At 36.1% G+C, this 15,017-nt stretch overlaps 1 protein-coding gene across 9 annotated transcripts in view; it reads left to right on the top strand.

Annotated features, from left to right (window-relative positions):
* The window catches only part of LINGO2 (leucine rich repeat and Ig domain containing 2), a 1,109,656-nt gene that overhangs the window by 208,063 nt on the left and 886,576 nt on the right, over window positions 1–15,017 (top strand). Inside the window, exon 1 of one of the 9 annotated variants that reach the window (XM_054689318.1) lies at window positions 10,853–10,934. The exons of the other annotated variants lie outside the window; for them this stretch is intronic. The gene's annotated coding sequence lies outside the window, so the exon portion shown is untranslated. Of the gene's footprint in view, window positions 1–10,852; window positions 10,935–15,017 lie in introns of those variants that run through there. 9 annotated transcript variants of the gene reach the window in all.

Raw genomic sequence — 15,017 nt, 5'->3', positions numbered from 1 at the left:
CTGATGATAATCACTAGTTACTCTTAGAAGAACACATCTGTAGGAAAATCATGTTACCCACAGGCATGTGGCTTAATCAGAGTGTATTGAGGTTTGATAGTGATGAAGAGGTGATTTCCATGTCCTGTTTTTTTTTTTTTTTTTTCAAGGTATCATCAGCTTTTCTAAATGATACAGTTACTTAGAAAAGCATGGGAAGTGTGTGCACTCTCTATATTAAAAATAAAGCTAGTTATAGAATCACAAAAATGTGACATTTAATGCCTCAAAAAATTTCTGAGATCCAGTTCATTCCCTGGATTTATACTTAGAGATATCCAGGTCACCCAAAAGTCATATATTGTACCTATTATATACCAGGCAGTGTTGTGGACTTCCAAAGCACAAGACTAAGTGTGATATTGTTTCTGCCTTTAAGAACCTTCTGGGCTTGTAGGTAAGACAGATAAGTAAACATTAATCTCATTGCAATGAGATTTCCACTTTAATAAGAAACACTTAAACTCTGCTTAAGATTTGCCCTGGAAAAGTCACTTGGGTCCAGCAGTGCTTTTTCATCTCCTTCTTCACTGTAACAGAATGAAAGGGGAACAGGCTTTGTAACAAAGGAAAAAGAGAAGCAGCTCTGCAACTACAGTATTTTCAGGGAATATCTTCATGGTTGAATAGTAGAGTAAAAACTCAGCAGATCTGGCTTATAATAAATCTAAATGATATTTTTGTGAATCAACCATTCATCAATTGTATATTTATTTGTAGCTGCTCTGTGATATGTGACATATTTGTTAAATGCCTAATTTTATAATATTCTTGCTGATTTTCATAACTCACTGTCATGTTAATATAAAATTATGACTAAAAATGCTGTTTTGGGTTATCAAGGTGGCACAAAATTAAGAATTGTATCCACTGTTTATTTATTGAATGTTACTTTTTAATAGATGCATGTTATTTGCATTAAGCAAAGTAGTATATATATTATAAAAATTGGAAGGCTTTAATAATGCTTTATTACTAAAATTTATTGTAAAATAATTAGGAAGGTACATAAATTTCCTCTCCTCTCCTCTCTCTCTCTCTCTCTAGTTTACAGAAGTGAAAAAAATAAGAAACAGATTGTAGCGCCACACATCTTACATTTTGAATGATGTGAAAACACCTGTTCCCTTCATGTTTATCAGAAATAAATCTTAACCCTGTCTGACAAGACTATATTCATAGGTTATAAGCTTTTCCTCTTAAGTGTCCACAGTCAACTCAAACTAATAGTCGATCTTGTTGCCAAGGGGAATAGAAGGTGATAAAGCATAACTGGATGATGTAGGTGGCAAGAAGTCAGGAATTAAATAGTAACAATGTGGTCAGCCCATGAAACTGGCTTCTCTCTCTAAAGGGAAAAGGTGATTGAAATGTAGAGGGATGCCCCAGGACACATTTGGTTTTATTGTTCTCACATTTACTTCCAGATATGAAACAGGGACTCTTCTCCTTGAGTATTCTCATTTTCTGTAGTTCCCTGGACTGGTTCTTAGCCCAGAGATGGAATAATTTCTATTCAACAACACTGTTTTTCCTTCCAATATTCCTTCAATTAATTTATTTGGATTGTAGCTCAAACCATTTTCCTAAGTCAGCCAAAAAATAATTATTTAGAACCATGTTAGGTATAAGAACTAGGCTAAGCCCTCAGCTTGGAGTGCAAAATTAGAGCACTGAATCCTCACAGCAAATTCACACATGGCTGTAGGAAGAGGATCCCTGCTCTGGGCACTGGGGGTGGGGGTGCTTATAAAATGGAAAATTTTCATTGCAAGGTGGTTGACATCAGATACATTCTCCAGTCTCATAACATACAGGGTGTATCTCTGATCTTCATTTTCCCTTTGTGAAATGGGTAAATTCTTTAAAAAATAATAATAATGCCTATAATAAGCACTTGGCACATACTTGGATGTCCATATGTGTTGGTTCTGTTTTCCTTAAGGACAGGGAGGGTTCAATTTTATGAATGGTAAGTAGAGGTTGTTAAAAGTGTGCTCCCCTATAAAGGCAAAACCAATATACTCCATCTCATTTCCTTTTCAAATTGTTCTGCATTTGACTCTTAAGAATTCTTTTTAGCAGGGCCTCCCCTGGTGGTGCAGGCAGTTGAGCACACCGCTGTGAAGTTGTCTGCAGCCTCTGCAGCGCGGGTTCAATCCCAGCTGTCCAGAGAGATACCCATATGGCGTGGCAGACCTCTCCTGTCTCGCCCCTCTGCTCCCCTCAGCAGTGTATTTCGTCAGTCTGCCTGTTCTGTTCCCCGCTCTGTCTCTGGTGAATCCTCTCACCCTCCCGCACATCTGGCCTGTAACCTGGTTCTTGTATGCAAATAAATAAATCTTTAAAAAAAATTCTTTTTAGCATTGAAAACAGTTCCTCATAGGGATTTCTCATTACCTTTATGGAATACATTTATCTGCTCAATAGAGGCAACGTTATTGAAAATTTTTTTTTTCTCTTTCCTCTCTCTCTCCTTTCTCTTCTCTCCTCTCTCCTAAATGCCAAGATACTTATAATTTTAATCCTAACTCTGTTATATAGTAAGTGACTTAAGCTGCTGAGTCACCACTTGGTATGTTTATGCATCACTATATTAATAAAATAGAAATGACAATATGTACTTCACACAGTGATTATGGGGATTAATATTAGTACGATGTGGCTGTCATTTAAATGCCACTTTTGTCTGCAACACTGCTTGAGTTGGAAAAACAAAAAGTCATTTCTGCCTGTCTGACAAGGCTGATATGCAGGTCAAATTGAATAAATATATAGAAACATTTGGAAAAGAATCTGCATGTAAGGAATAGGAACAGCAATCCTCACTATCATCATATGATCCTCTAACCATTTGCTCATAGACTTCAAAGCAAAGGGGACTTGATTCTTACACTGTTTCTCAACCTCCTTTATACCTTTTTCCTAAACCTAGCATTCCATGTTCTAGTCATTTATGTGATCTTGATTTCACAGATAAGAACATTCAACAGAAGCTTGAGAAATAATAACCTTTCAATTTCAACTTTTATGGCAGATGCCTGTAGGGCTTTACCAATCAGCTTCTTCTGTCTGGCTTTGGAGAACCTGCTGAGTGGGGATTCCCTATACTCAGAGATAACCAAAATCAATAGATTTCTGGTTTTGAGTTCCTACAGGCACACAAGTAGGATAAAACTTGAGTTATTCAAATTAGCTTTGGGAGCTTTCAAGTTTTGCTTTAAGAAAACAACCTGAGTAGAAAAATTCATTCTTAAATTTCCTTCATGGAACCCTTATGAAGAGAAATTTAGGCCTGAGAATTACTCTGTCAAATGGATGGTTTACTTATATTATTTATAGATTTTTAAATTTTGTGCAATTACTTCTTATTTGATTAGGGAGAGTGATTATTTCTTCCAGTTAATATAGGTCTTTTAAAATATTATTATAAGTCAAAAAAAAAGAAAGAGTCCAGTGACCAAAATTTAGCATCTAGGTTCTCATTAATTAATTCAATTAATTACAGGTTAAGCAGGAAAACCTATTATTTTGACCCTCACTGAGTAAGCTTTTGCTTTTATAATTTTCTTTCCTTAGGAAGGATAATATAGTAATAATAATCAAATCATCTCATTACAAAACTTGAATGATGAAGGATAATGATTCTGAACATTAATCCTCATTGTTCAACTATTTAAATGTATAGGATATTGGAATATTTCCTTAAGGCAGAATGTAGTTTGGAATTTCTTCTTATTTTAATATTTAATTGAAATTAAAACTTTTTTTTTTCTCTAGAAAATAAGCGGTCAAGAGAGATTTGTGTTATCATTAACTGATTTTAATTCTGATTTTTATACCCTGGTTTGAATAAGTTATTCAGATCACATTTTAATGTAAATAATTTATTACTCACTGAGGCAGAATTATTGTTAGCAACACAACTATATTATATATTGATTTAATTAAATAAAATCCAAAATATTCTTGTTATTAGGTTTGAAACTGTGTCCTTTTTGCTATTTTACCATCTTTCATGCACAAAATGGCAGTTTAGTTCCAAAAGAGAGATTTAGCTCTTACACTCCACTTTTAAATTTTATATTCTTGATTGTCTTTCTCTGAAAAATGCTATTAACTTGGGTGGCTTATGAACAGCAATCTTTTCCCTCATAATTCTGGATGTGGCACATCCAAGAATATGGTGTTAGCATAATTAATGTCTGGTGAGAGCTTTCTTCCCCACTGATTGCCTTCTTACTGCATGCTCACATGATGGGAGAAGCTAGGAAATTCTGGGGGTCTTTTTTATATGGGCCTAATCCCATTTATGAAGGTTCCACTCATGTGAATTGATCACCTTCCAAAGGTCCTCCCTCCTAATACAATCATCTTCAGAGTCCAACATATGAATTTTGGGGGGCATTTAGACCACAACATTAATTTTAAGTGGAAGCCCTGTTGGGACATCACTAGTGATAAAAATAAAAACCCCAAACCACACTTGAAGTACATTATTATTTCCATTGGTTTCTTTCCCCTATTTCAGACCACTCCCTGTGAATAGTTCATATCATCTCCACACAGTTTAGCTCAAATGAAATTATTTTAATAAACTACTTATCCTTGGGTTTACACCAAAGCTGAATTCCACCTGTTTCTCTACTCTATTTTCTTCTTATCTGTCCCTATTGGTACTACGTCTGGTATGGCTTGTTGCAAAATTTTCCTTATTGGATTTCCTATTTCTTCTTAAAACTCCTTAGTGAATTCTCATCCCTGTAAGTAAGTTCAAGCTCCTTATCAGAGTATACCAGGTTGCAAATCGTCTTGCCCTGAATGTTTGACTTTCACATCTTTATTATCTCAAACTAGATGAGGAAAAATAACTGATTAAAAGCTTCCATGTACATCCTAATACTTCTTTCTTCTATAATTTTGCTAAAATTCCTTTTCTGGAAAAATTTCCTTATACCTTGTTCATTAGTCAGCTCCTACTTAAACTTTAAGTTTGGGTTCACACTCTACTGTGGAAAGCTTTTCTTGATGTATTTCCTCTGCTATTCACAATTTGCTGGAATCTGAATAAAGATAAGAATGAATATGCCTGGGAAAACTTCAAATATATTTTTGAATCATATTTAATCATTGGTTGCCTATGCTCTAGAAAGGATTTCTGCACATATTAGGGCATTGTATTAGTAGCACCCACTTTCCATTTTCAGAATCTGTGATAATGAAAACTAGAGTAGCAGGAGGTAAAAGGTGAGGATATTGACCTTGTCCATACAGACTTGTATTTTAATAATCTGAAAATAAGGGCATAGGGATATTAGAATAAGTGAAAACATTTTGCATTTATAGCAAAGAGGGTAAGTAGGATTTTTGATACTCAGGTAGTGTTTGGTATAATCCTAAATCATTATTGAAAGACTGTAATAACAGAGTGACAATAATAGTTCATTATATCCTCACTCTATCCCTATCATTGAGGTCAGTGTCATTTATCAGTGGATAGGCATTTGTGAATTATCTTTATGTTCTAGACTTCAAGTGAGTAAAATTCCAGGATTAGGCCTGAGCATAGACCTGATGAGTGTAGGTGGGTCAGTCTCTTTAAGGGAAGTGCACACAATGTGTGTAGGATTAAGTACAATAAGATATAAAATAAGATAAAGAGAATGGGCCTCATCAGGATTGCATAGAAGGCCTAGCAGACATTGAGCCGACATTTGATGGGAAATAACAATAAAATTCTTATTGAGTAAAATATTCGGTGGAAAGAAAAATAGAGTAAAAAATTGCATATAATGGATGAATAGATGTGCGATGAACATATATGGAAAAATGATTTTGGTGAAATGTAGTTATTAGCTTGTGGGTGCTTACTGTAGAATTCTTTAACTTTTCTCTCTGAGGAAATTTTATTAGAGTAAATACTTTGCTGTTTCATAATAAAGCATTTGAAAACTTGTATGTACATAATAATTTTAGCTATGTACTAAGAACATATGAAAGAGAAACTAGAAGAAAATGACCTAAATGGCTATTTATACTAAGGAAATAGAGGTTAGGGATAATTATTTTTCTTGGTTTTTATAATTTAACAACACCTGAAAAGTAAAGGCAAAATGGTTTTAGCTAAGTAGGGTTCAGAAAGAAGACATTTTTGATCACAGTACAGGAGAGTGAATATTTGGGTATTTATTTACTATATGACTTTGGATACATTATTTAGCTTTAAATTTTCTCATTCTCCTTTACTTGTTTAGCGAGCTATGACTAACAATACTACTAGCTTCCCTAGACTGTCATAAGGATGAGATGTTTTAATACAAGTAAAATGCATAGAATAGGTATTAATACCTGGTATATATTGACAAATATTTTTAGGAAATGAACATTTTAGAAAATGATTGTACTACAAATATTTCCCCCATCCCTAAGCCTAGCATTGTTTGTTTAGAAGGCTGTGCCTTCTTTAATCCCTAGAATAGGATGAACTTTTTTTTTTTTTTAATGACATCTGTTTTTCCCTTTAGGCCTGTTAAGTATTTTGAAGAGCTTGGGAAAGAGACTCGGAAGTGGCATCAAAAGTTATGGTAGAGGGATAGCAGCTCTCAAAGGAAGTCAAAAGTAGTATTAAGTTTTCCACAGAGCATCCTTTTATCCTGCTGGTTTAGAGAACAAAACAGACTTCTGTAGCTGTTAGCCTATTAGCGCTCCCTGGGGAGAGAACTTGATCAGGAATGAGACAGTATATAGAAAAGCGAAGCACAGGGAATGAGGCATCTCCAGAGGTTCATTGGCTGATTTTTGTGCTGCATTGATTTCTTCACCTTGAACGATGGTTAGAGTCTGTGTAAATTCAGCACAGAGCTCTCCATGCAGTTGTTTATAGCTCCAACTTTCAGACTTTTCATTATAGAAGGCTCATTTTCTCTTTCTGGGCTACTTTTAATACTGAGAAGACAAATAGCTCCACCGGGGTTGGAGGAGGTTCTAAGATTTTGAATTGTGATTCAAGTACACATCCTATCTTGTCCTGAGCCCAAAGGAAAAGATATGATGATCCCTTTGATTCATTTACCCTTTTTTAAAACATATGCAAAAGAAAGTCATGTGCTATTTGTAATGGACTACATTACAAATATTCCCTGGTTATGAAATCTTGAACCAGATATATCCCAGATGTGGGAATAGCAGGACTGTGCCAGGAGGATTTTTCCCAGACTCATTATTTGTTGGAGTGAGAAAACAAGTGACTATCTGTCAGGATGAGAAAACGAGAAAGGGAAAGTCAGACCTATGTTCATTATTGCTTGCTTCCATTCTTGTGAAGACTGGACTACTACTGGGATAGTATGGTTGTGAAGTTGTATTACCATCTAGAAAATTTTACCTATTGTAGTTAAGCTAACCTGACAGTACATAGTTGAGTTTATGCTATTAGCACCATTAAAATGCTTTCTAGCCCATAGATCTAAATGAACATAATCTTTCTCCATCATTTTCTGGTTTAATGACTTTCCTTACAGACAGATAATGCTGACTCTTCCATGCCAGTATACCTGCAGATTAGTGATTTATATGTAAATATTAAGTGTGTTTTGTGAAGGAGTAAAATAACAGGTGGTTCATTATACAGATTTTAATTTTTATTTAATTATTAGTTATTTAATTATTAATATAGTTAATTATTATTTCAAAAGAGTCCACAAATATGGGATATTCTGTCATTCAGTCATTTATTTTGCATAAAATATTTTTGGAATACTGAGTTTAGAAGTTGTTTTCTTGTAACCTATTTATATGTTAGATCTATCTATATATTCTTTTTTAAAATACTTTTTTAAAAATTTATTTTTGTGTAAAAGAATGGAGGTGCAGGCCAGTGGTGTGGGGGATGAGATAATTAACCAGACAGAGTGGGGAACACAACAGGCAGATTTACTGAGATACATTGCTAAGGGGAGCAGCGGGCGAGACAGGCGAGGTCTGCTGTGCCATGTGGGTAGCTCCCTGGCTGGGGATGAACTCAGGCTGTAGCAGTAATAGTGCTGACCCTTACTAGGCCACCAGGGAGGCCCTATATATTTGTGAAGTAAAAATTTTCCCAATTATGAATACAACATGTGTCCATAGGAAATAATGATAATATTGAAATATTTTTAAGTGACAATTACCCATTTTCTCTATGTTAAAAGGTGACTACAGTTAGATGACTACAGATATGTCCATAGTTTTCTCTATATTTTACAAACACACAAAGATAAAATATTGTTTTTTAATTTGCATTATTTTTTTCAGGCACCAGTGGTCTACATCACCACATATGAGTCAGAGGTATATATTTACCACCTCTTCAGATGTATGTTAGCAAACCATACCCACCACCAAGGCACCCACAGTCCTCCGACATTGACCATTGGGTCTTTCCATACTTTTTGTTCCCTACCCCTCTCCCTCCTCTTAGCATAGCATCAATTCTACAGTCAGAATCTTAGGGTTTGTTTTGGTTTGGTTTTATCTCTTCCTTTGTCCCGTTTGTCTATTTTCCATAGTATTTGTCTTTTATCTTCTGACTTATTTTGCTTTGCATCATTACCTCCCACGCCATCCATGTTCACAAATAGCAAGACTTCATCTCCTTTTATAGCTGACTAGTATTCTATTGTACATATATATTCCACATCTTTTCATCCTTTCCTCTGTCCCTAGCGATTTAGTTTGTTTCTATAACTTGGCTATTGTAAATATTGCAATAGGCATAGGCATGCCTATGTAGGGTTGTGGGTTTTTTTTTTTTTTTATTCTTTATGTAGATACCAGGAGTAGTATTGCTTGATCATATGGTAGCTTTACTTTTAATATTTCAAGAAATCTATTTATTGTTTTGCATAGAAGCTGACCAATCTACATTCCCACCAACAATATATAAGGGTTCCTTTTTCTCCACATTCTCCCCAGTATTTGTTTTTTTTATTTTGTTTTGATGTGGACTATTATCATGGCAATGAGGTGATATCTCATTGTGGCTTTGATTTGTGTTTCCTTGAAGATAACTGATGATGAACATTTTTTTCATATGCCTCTTGGTCATCTGTGTGTCTGTATAGTTTTGCCCATTTTTTGATTGGGTTATTTGTTTTCCTTTTGTTGAGTTGGATGAGTTCATTTAGTTATTGTCAGATGTCTAATGTGCAGGTAATTTTTCCCATTGGATAGTTTTTTTTTTTTTTTTTTCATTTTAATGATAGTTTTTTTCTCTGAACAGAAGTTTTGTTTTGTTTTGCTTTGTTCTGTTTTGTTTTGGGTTTTTTTTTTTTTTTTTTTTTTTTTGAGGTAATCCCAAGGAGTGGTAAGAGGGTGTTCAGTTCATAAAGCCTGTTCTGCTATTATCTTTACTGGGGATCCCAGCTCTTCCACAAGGTTTTCTTCTCTTTCCAGGGAGTGTGCCTCTGTACAACCTCTCCTCTCTCCAGGGTCTCTGGCTGAATGACAGTCCTGTGACCAGTGTCTCCTACTCTGCACCACAAAATCCCCAGATCCTTTTCTCCACTCATTTCATATTTGACATAGTGTGAGTCTCCTCAGTGTCAAATCTGCACTGGTCTCTACCATCCCTGGGATAATTAGTCCCACTCCTATTCATGGAAATATCTCATTACTCCAAGTGTCACAGCTAGTGGGAACAGGGCCTGCCATTACTTCTGCCAGATCCGTAATGTCTGTACCCCGTGGCAGGGCCTCATCCACTGTTTGCAAGGCCTGCAAATGGGCTGCTTTGAAGTCTGACCTGGGGCTCACTTATGGTCTTCCAGGGCCTCTTAATGCCTTATAGTTCTCATTGTACAGTCTTTTAACTCCTTTCTTTAATTCTCGTTATTTCATTATTTTTATGCCCACATTAAATTGTTTTCTTGATTTCTCTCTTTTCTAGTTCATTGTTTGCATATAGGAATGCAACTGGTGTTTGTGTCTAGAATTTGTAGCTTGCCCTTTTACAGATCCATTGTACCAGCACATTTTAAATAATAGAATTTTCTAAGGCATGAATGTAACAAGATTCATTTTAACCACTTTTGTATTGATGGGATTTTACAATGTTTCTAATTTTATATATATTTTTGAACCTAAAAGTTAGTGTGATTTTAGTCAAATTTCTGCATATCCATGATAGTCAGTAAAGCAGAATTTCTATGTGCCTTTTTACTCTAAAATGAATATGTTGCTTTTGAATCTGAATATTTTGAAATATCTAACTTGTGCTGAATATATCTTAATATCAGCATTAAACATTTAACACTCAGTTGTTGCAGACACAGAATTTAGTATTGAAAGTGTCCCAGGAGGAACATTTCTTTTATTATTTTGAGATGCATATTATGTTTACCCACATAGTTATTGCCATCACATAACTGCAGTTTTTAGAGTTTGGTACATTTTTAAAAGTCTGAGCTCCAACATCTAAAATGTCTTTATGGGCCTCCCTGGTGGTGCATCGGTTGAGCACTGGCCTGTGAAGCTGCCTGCAGCCTCTGCAGCACCAGTTTGATCCCGGCCACTGGGCGAGGGTCCCACATGGCGCGACAGACCTCTCCTGCCGTGCCCGCTGCTCCCCTCAGCAATGTATTTCGTCAGTCTGCATGTTCTGTTCCCCACTCTGTCCCTGGTGAATCCTCTCACCCTCCCGCGCTTCTGACTGTACCCAGTGCTTGTATAAATAAATCTTATTTTCTCCATGAGTCCCTTCCTCACAACCCACACCCTACTCCCACCCCAGTCTTATTGGTTTATTTATCATTTCCATGCTAGTGATTTCCAAATCTGTGCTACAAACTGACTCAGTAAACCTTGATGACTGGATGAGACTCCACCAGGGGCTAATGGACATTGAGCACATAAGTAAGGTAAGGGGTAGCTACAAAAATAATGGGGCTTAGGTGGAGGAAACCATCAAGCTTCACCACAAAAATCATTCTCCAAATGATTGTATTGAACCTTGTCCCATGGATGAGTCCCTGCTGTCTTGCTCTGTGTGTAGTTGTTTTTGATCTCATCCTCCCATTTTGGTTGTTATGCCCTGCATCTCTCACATCCACTTTGGCTGAGATTGCGCTTACTTGCGTTGTCCCAAACAACCTGTCTGTGCAGTCTCTAGTCCTCTCCCCTCCTCTACTTACCCTTTCTTTCCTTTCTCATCTGATACATCTCTCAGTGATTCAACATTCCTGAGGATTACAGCATAAGTGTCATAGGAGCACTTCATTGAACTGAATCTTAAGGGACATGAGGCTATCTGGAGAGCTGTATATCCTACTTGGTATTTTTTGAAATGTTCTTCTCACACAGAAGGGATTGTACGCATTGTATAAAAAGTACATGCACCTCTCCAGTACATCAGGAGATTGTTCTAGGCTCACCTGCTGCCCTTTCAAATCTACTTTGTTATTGTAGCTCTTTACTCCCATTGTCTGAAATTATCATTTTCTTGCATGGATCTTTTGAGTAGATACTTCCTAAATACATCTGGCTCTGTTCTGGGAGGTTACCATTAAATGTTAGATTGTCTTCAGCTCTGCATTCTGCCCACTTAGTTCAATCCTATCATAATGTTTAGACATAACTATAGCTTTCAGAACTCAATTTAAACTAGGGGTAGAGAGGTCAGAGAGATTTCATAGATTTGTAAGCCTTAATGTATGGTTACCTTTTTTCTTTTTTTTGCTACTATGATTGCATTACATCAAAAAATAATTAGCAACAGAGTAGCAACATTAAGACTTTAGAATCGGGCAAATGTACTTTTCTTCACAAGATCCACCACTTAAAAGTAACTTGAGGGCCTTTCTGGTGGTGAAAGGGATTAAGCACAGCACTGTGAAGCTATCTGCAGCCTCTGCAGCATGAGTTCAATCCCCAGTCAGCCAGGGATCTACCCACATGGCACAGCAGACCTCTCCTGTTTAACCCACTGCTCCCCTCAGCAGTGTATTTCAGTCAGTCTGCTTGTTCTGTACCCCACTCTGTCTCTGGTGAATCCCCTCACCCCCCACACCTCTGGCCTGTACCCCAGTTCTTGTATGCATAAATAAATAAATCTTTAAAAAATAAAAAAAAGCACCTGATAATGATAAATTTTATTTGACTTCTCTTAGGTGGAGATATTCTATTGAGGAATAATGTAATAATAGCATTAATATAGTATGATAATAGCACTAGTCTATTAGTCTTTTTATGGGCATAAAGGTGCTATAAATAAAGAACTTAGTATATTGTTTACAACATAAACAGTGCTTGATAAATGGTCATTATCTTTATTTCTATTCAGATTGGTAAGATTTGCTTTGTAGTGGTAAGTGAAATTTCTAGGGAAACATCTTTGAATGTTTTTCTACTAAATGTTAAAATATTTAGGTAAATGTTAAAACTTTTAGGTAAATATTATTTTCCTAGCTGTACCTCTTTTTTGATGTTTGTTTTATTTTTATATAAAGTGATGTAGCCAATCAAAACAACAACAAAAATTAACAAATGTTTCACATCCTGAAAATGGAAGCTGCTGTACTAGTATACATTCACAGTTTGTATTCTTCAGATTGGGGATATTGGGAGATCTATAAGTATGGACTTTATTACTGCCACCTGGAATTGTGAAGCTTCACCTGTAAAAGATGGGTGATAGTCAAACTACAACCATAAAATTTAGGGGAATATAGGGAATGATGCTCTAAAAGGAGGAACATAGTCATAAAATAAAACATTAATGTTTACTTCAAACGTGACATTTTCGTTCTGGTTTTCCTCCAAGGTAAAGCTCCCCTATTCTGCCAAATTTCACTTTCATAAGTTTGTGTTCTGCAGTGTGACATTATATATCATGGAGGGCAGTAACTAATTTCTGAAATCCTCCTTTTCTTTTTTGATCTTTCCAAAGGAAAGTTTCCCTTTGTGTTCATTGACCTAAAAATGAAGTGGTGGTAAGTAAACAGTATACCTCCTAGGGAATGCTTCACACAGTTTTTTAATGTGATGCTTATTACTACATCTAGAATCTGAGTCATATGCTATTCTCCATGGCTCTCAACCTTCAGGCTTCTGAATATGCTTATTCCGAACACCTGGCATACAGAGGCAGCTAGAAGGCTCACATTTACCTTTTCCCATTCTACTGAAGTAATGTTATCAGCCCAATAAATAGCGATGCAATAAAAGGGCAGTGGACTCTGTACTCAAAAGAGTTAATTAAACTTTAAAAAAAATTCATTGGATTCTTATAACTTTATTATATAAAGGAACTAAGAATCTCCACAACAAACAAACGCAACAAAAAACCACATGGACTGTGTTACACTTTCCAAGTTTCACTACATGTCTTTTAGTGTGCAGGCCATATGCAAAATGGTTTGAGAAATAGCATTGTGGTACCACCACTTCATTTCACAGATTCAGAAATAGTGCCACTGTCAAAACAAAAACCTGACACTTTAATAAAAAGCAGAGTCCAGTTTGGAAGTTTAAAAATTCAACAAAATTGGCAGGACCCCATAGACTACTCATCTTCCTATTTGGCATCATGACAGCTGGCGCTAGTACCCCAGTTCATTTTCTCCCCTCTCGCCAGTGTTACACAGAGCCTCACACAGCCTGTACTGGTCCTGCCAGTACCTGATGCAAAGTTATCTTTTTGTTTCCGTAATGGAGAACAGCAGCCCAGACTCCCATTTACTTTCATTGACTAATTCGAAATGTAATCATATTCACCACTGTTCACATGCTCATTTCATTCAATGTGAACACTAATCTGACATAGTCATAGTGACAGACATGTCATTTACTTCATTTTTTAACCTGTTGCTTTATTTTTACACTACAATGACTATAGCATTATATCTGTCCTAATATTTCACAGTACTAGTGTTAAGATTTAGGAACTAGTTGACTTTGAGTTTATATATAAATGCAGATTGGATTTTTACTCTGTGTTTAAGAATCTAGGCATGCATAATGGATGGTGAAGAGGACCAGTGGCAGTTTCAGATTCGGAAGAATTCCTTTTTTTTTCCAACTCAAACACAAGAAGTCATGCACTATTATGGCTAGAGAGAAACTTAGAAATCGCATTCAGTTTGTACAAGCTGAGTTTTTCCAGGCTTGAATATGTAAGTGGTAGAATGAAAGCATTGATCTTCATCTCAAGTACAGTGACTCCTCTCCTCTATATTGCACCAGCAAAAATCTGTCTTTTCCCAATGCAGAACATTCTTCACTACCTCTATCACCACTCTGTGTGTCTTCCAGGTCATGGAGGAAGGAAGGACATTATCTTTCATACTGCTCACACACATGCAGACACCCACACATGTTCACATTAAGTCAACCTCGCGTAGGTAAAGCAGAAAATCTTGGTAATTGACTTTTTGAAAACTGGATTACATTTTCTTTCTTTGGCAATCTAATGCAATAGTATACTTACTTTGTTTCCTCTTTGTCTCCCTCCTTCATTGTGCCTCTCTGATTCAGTTTCCCAGTCTTTTTGTTTCCCTCCACACTTCTTCTTTTCTTCAGTTTATTTGTTTTATGTCTTATCTCTGCTTTTTCTTCTCTGTCAGTCAGTAAGTCTGTAAGGGTTTTCTGTCTTTCCAGCTCTATCTTTCTCTGTCTCTCTCCCTCTTTTTCCTATTCCTTTAGCTAATTCAGAATTCTTGGAATTGTTTGGGAAGGAATCTCAAGAATAGGGGAACTATTTTGTTAACAATCATGATCATGAGGGGCAAGGTCATCTCTTTTGTCTCTGCTCCAATATTTTAAACCTGAGATTAAACCTATTATATCTCACCGCAGTGATTTAATATTGTATCTCACCACAGTGATATCTTACCACAGTGATGTCATTGAGTGCAGAGAGGGGAATCTCCACACTGACCTAAAAGAGGGTTTCTTTGTTAAACTTCTTACAAGTACTCTAACACTTCACCACTACTTTTAGCTCA

This window comes from Talpa occidentalis, unplaced genomic scaffold (genome assembly GCF_014898055.3).
Source record: "Talpa occidentalis isolate TD23 unplaced genomic scaffold, MPIMG_talOcc4v2.1 talOcc4.7, whole genome shotgun sequence".
NCBI classification, from domain to species: domain Eukaryota; kingdom Metazoa; phylum Chordata; class Mammalia; order Eulipotyphla; family Talpidae; genus Talpa; species Talpa occidentalis.
The sequence above is the reverse complement of the archived record's forward strand: the minus strand, read 5'-3'. Positions and strand labels throughout refer to the sequence as shown.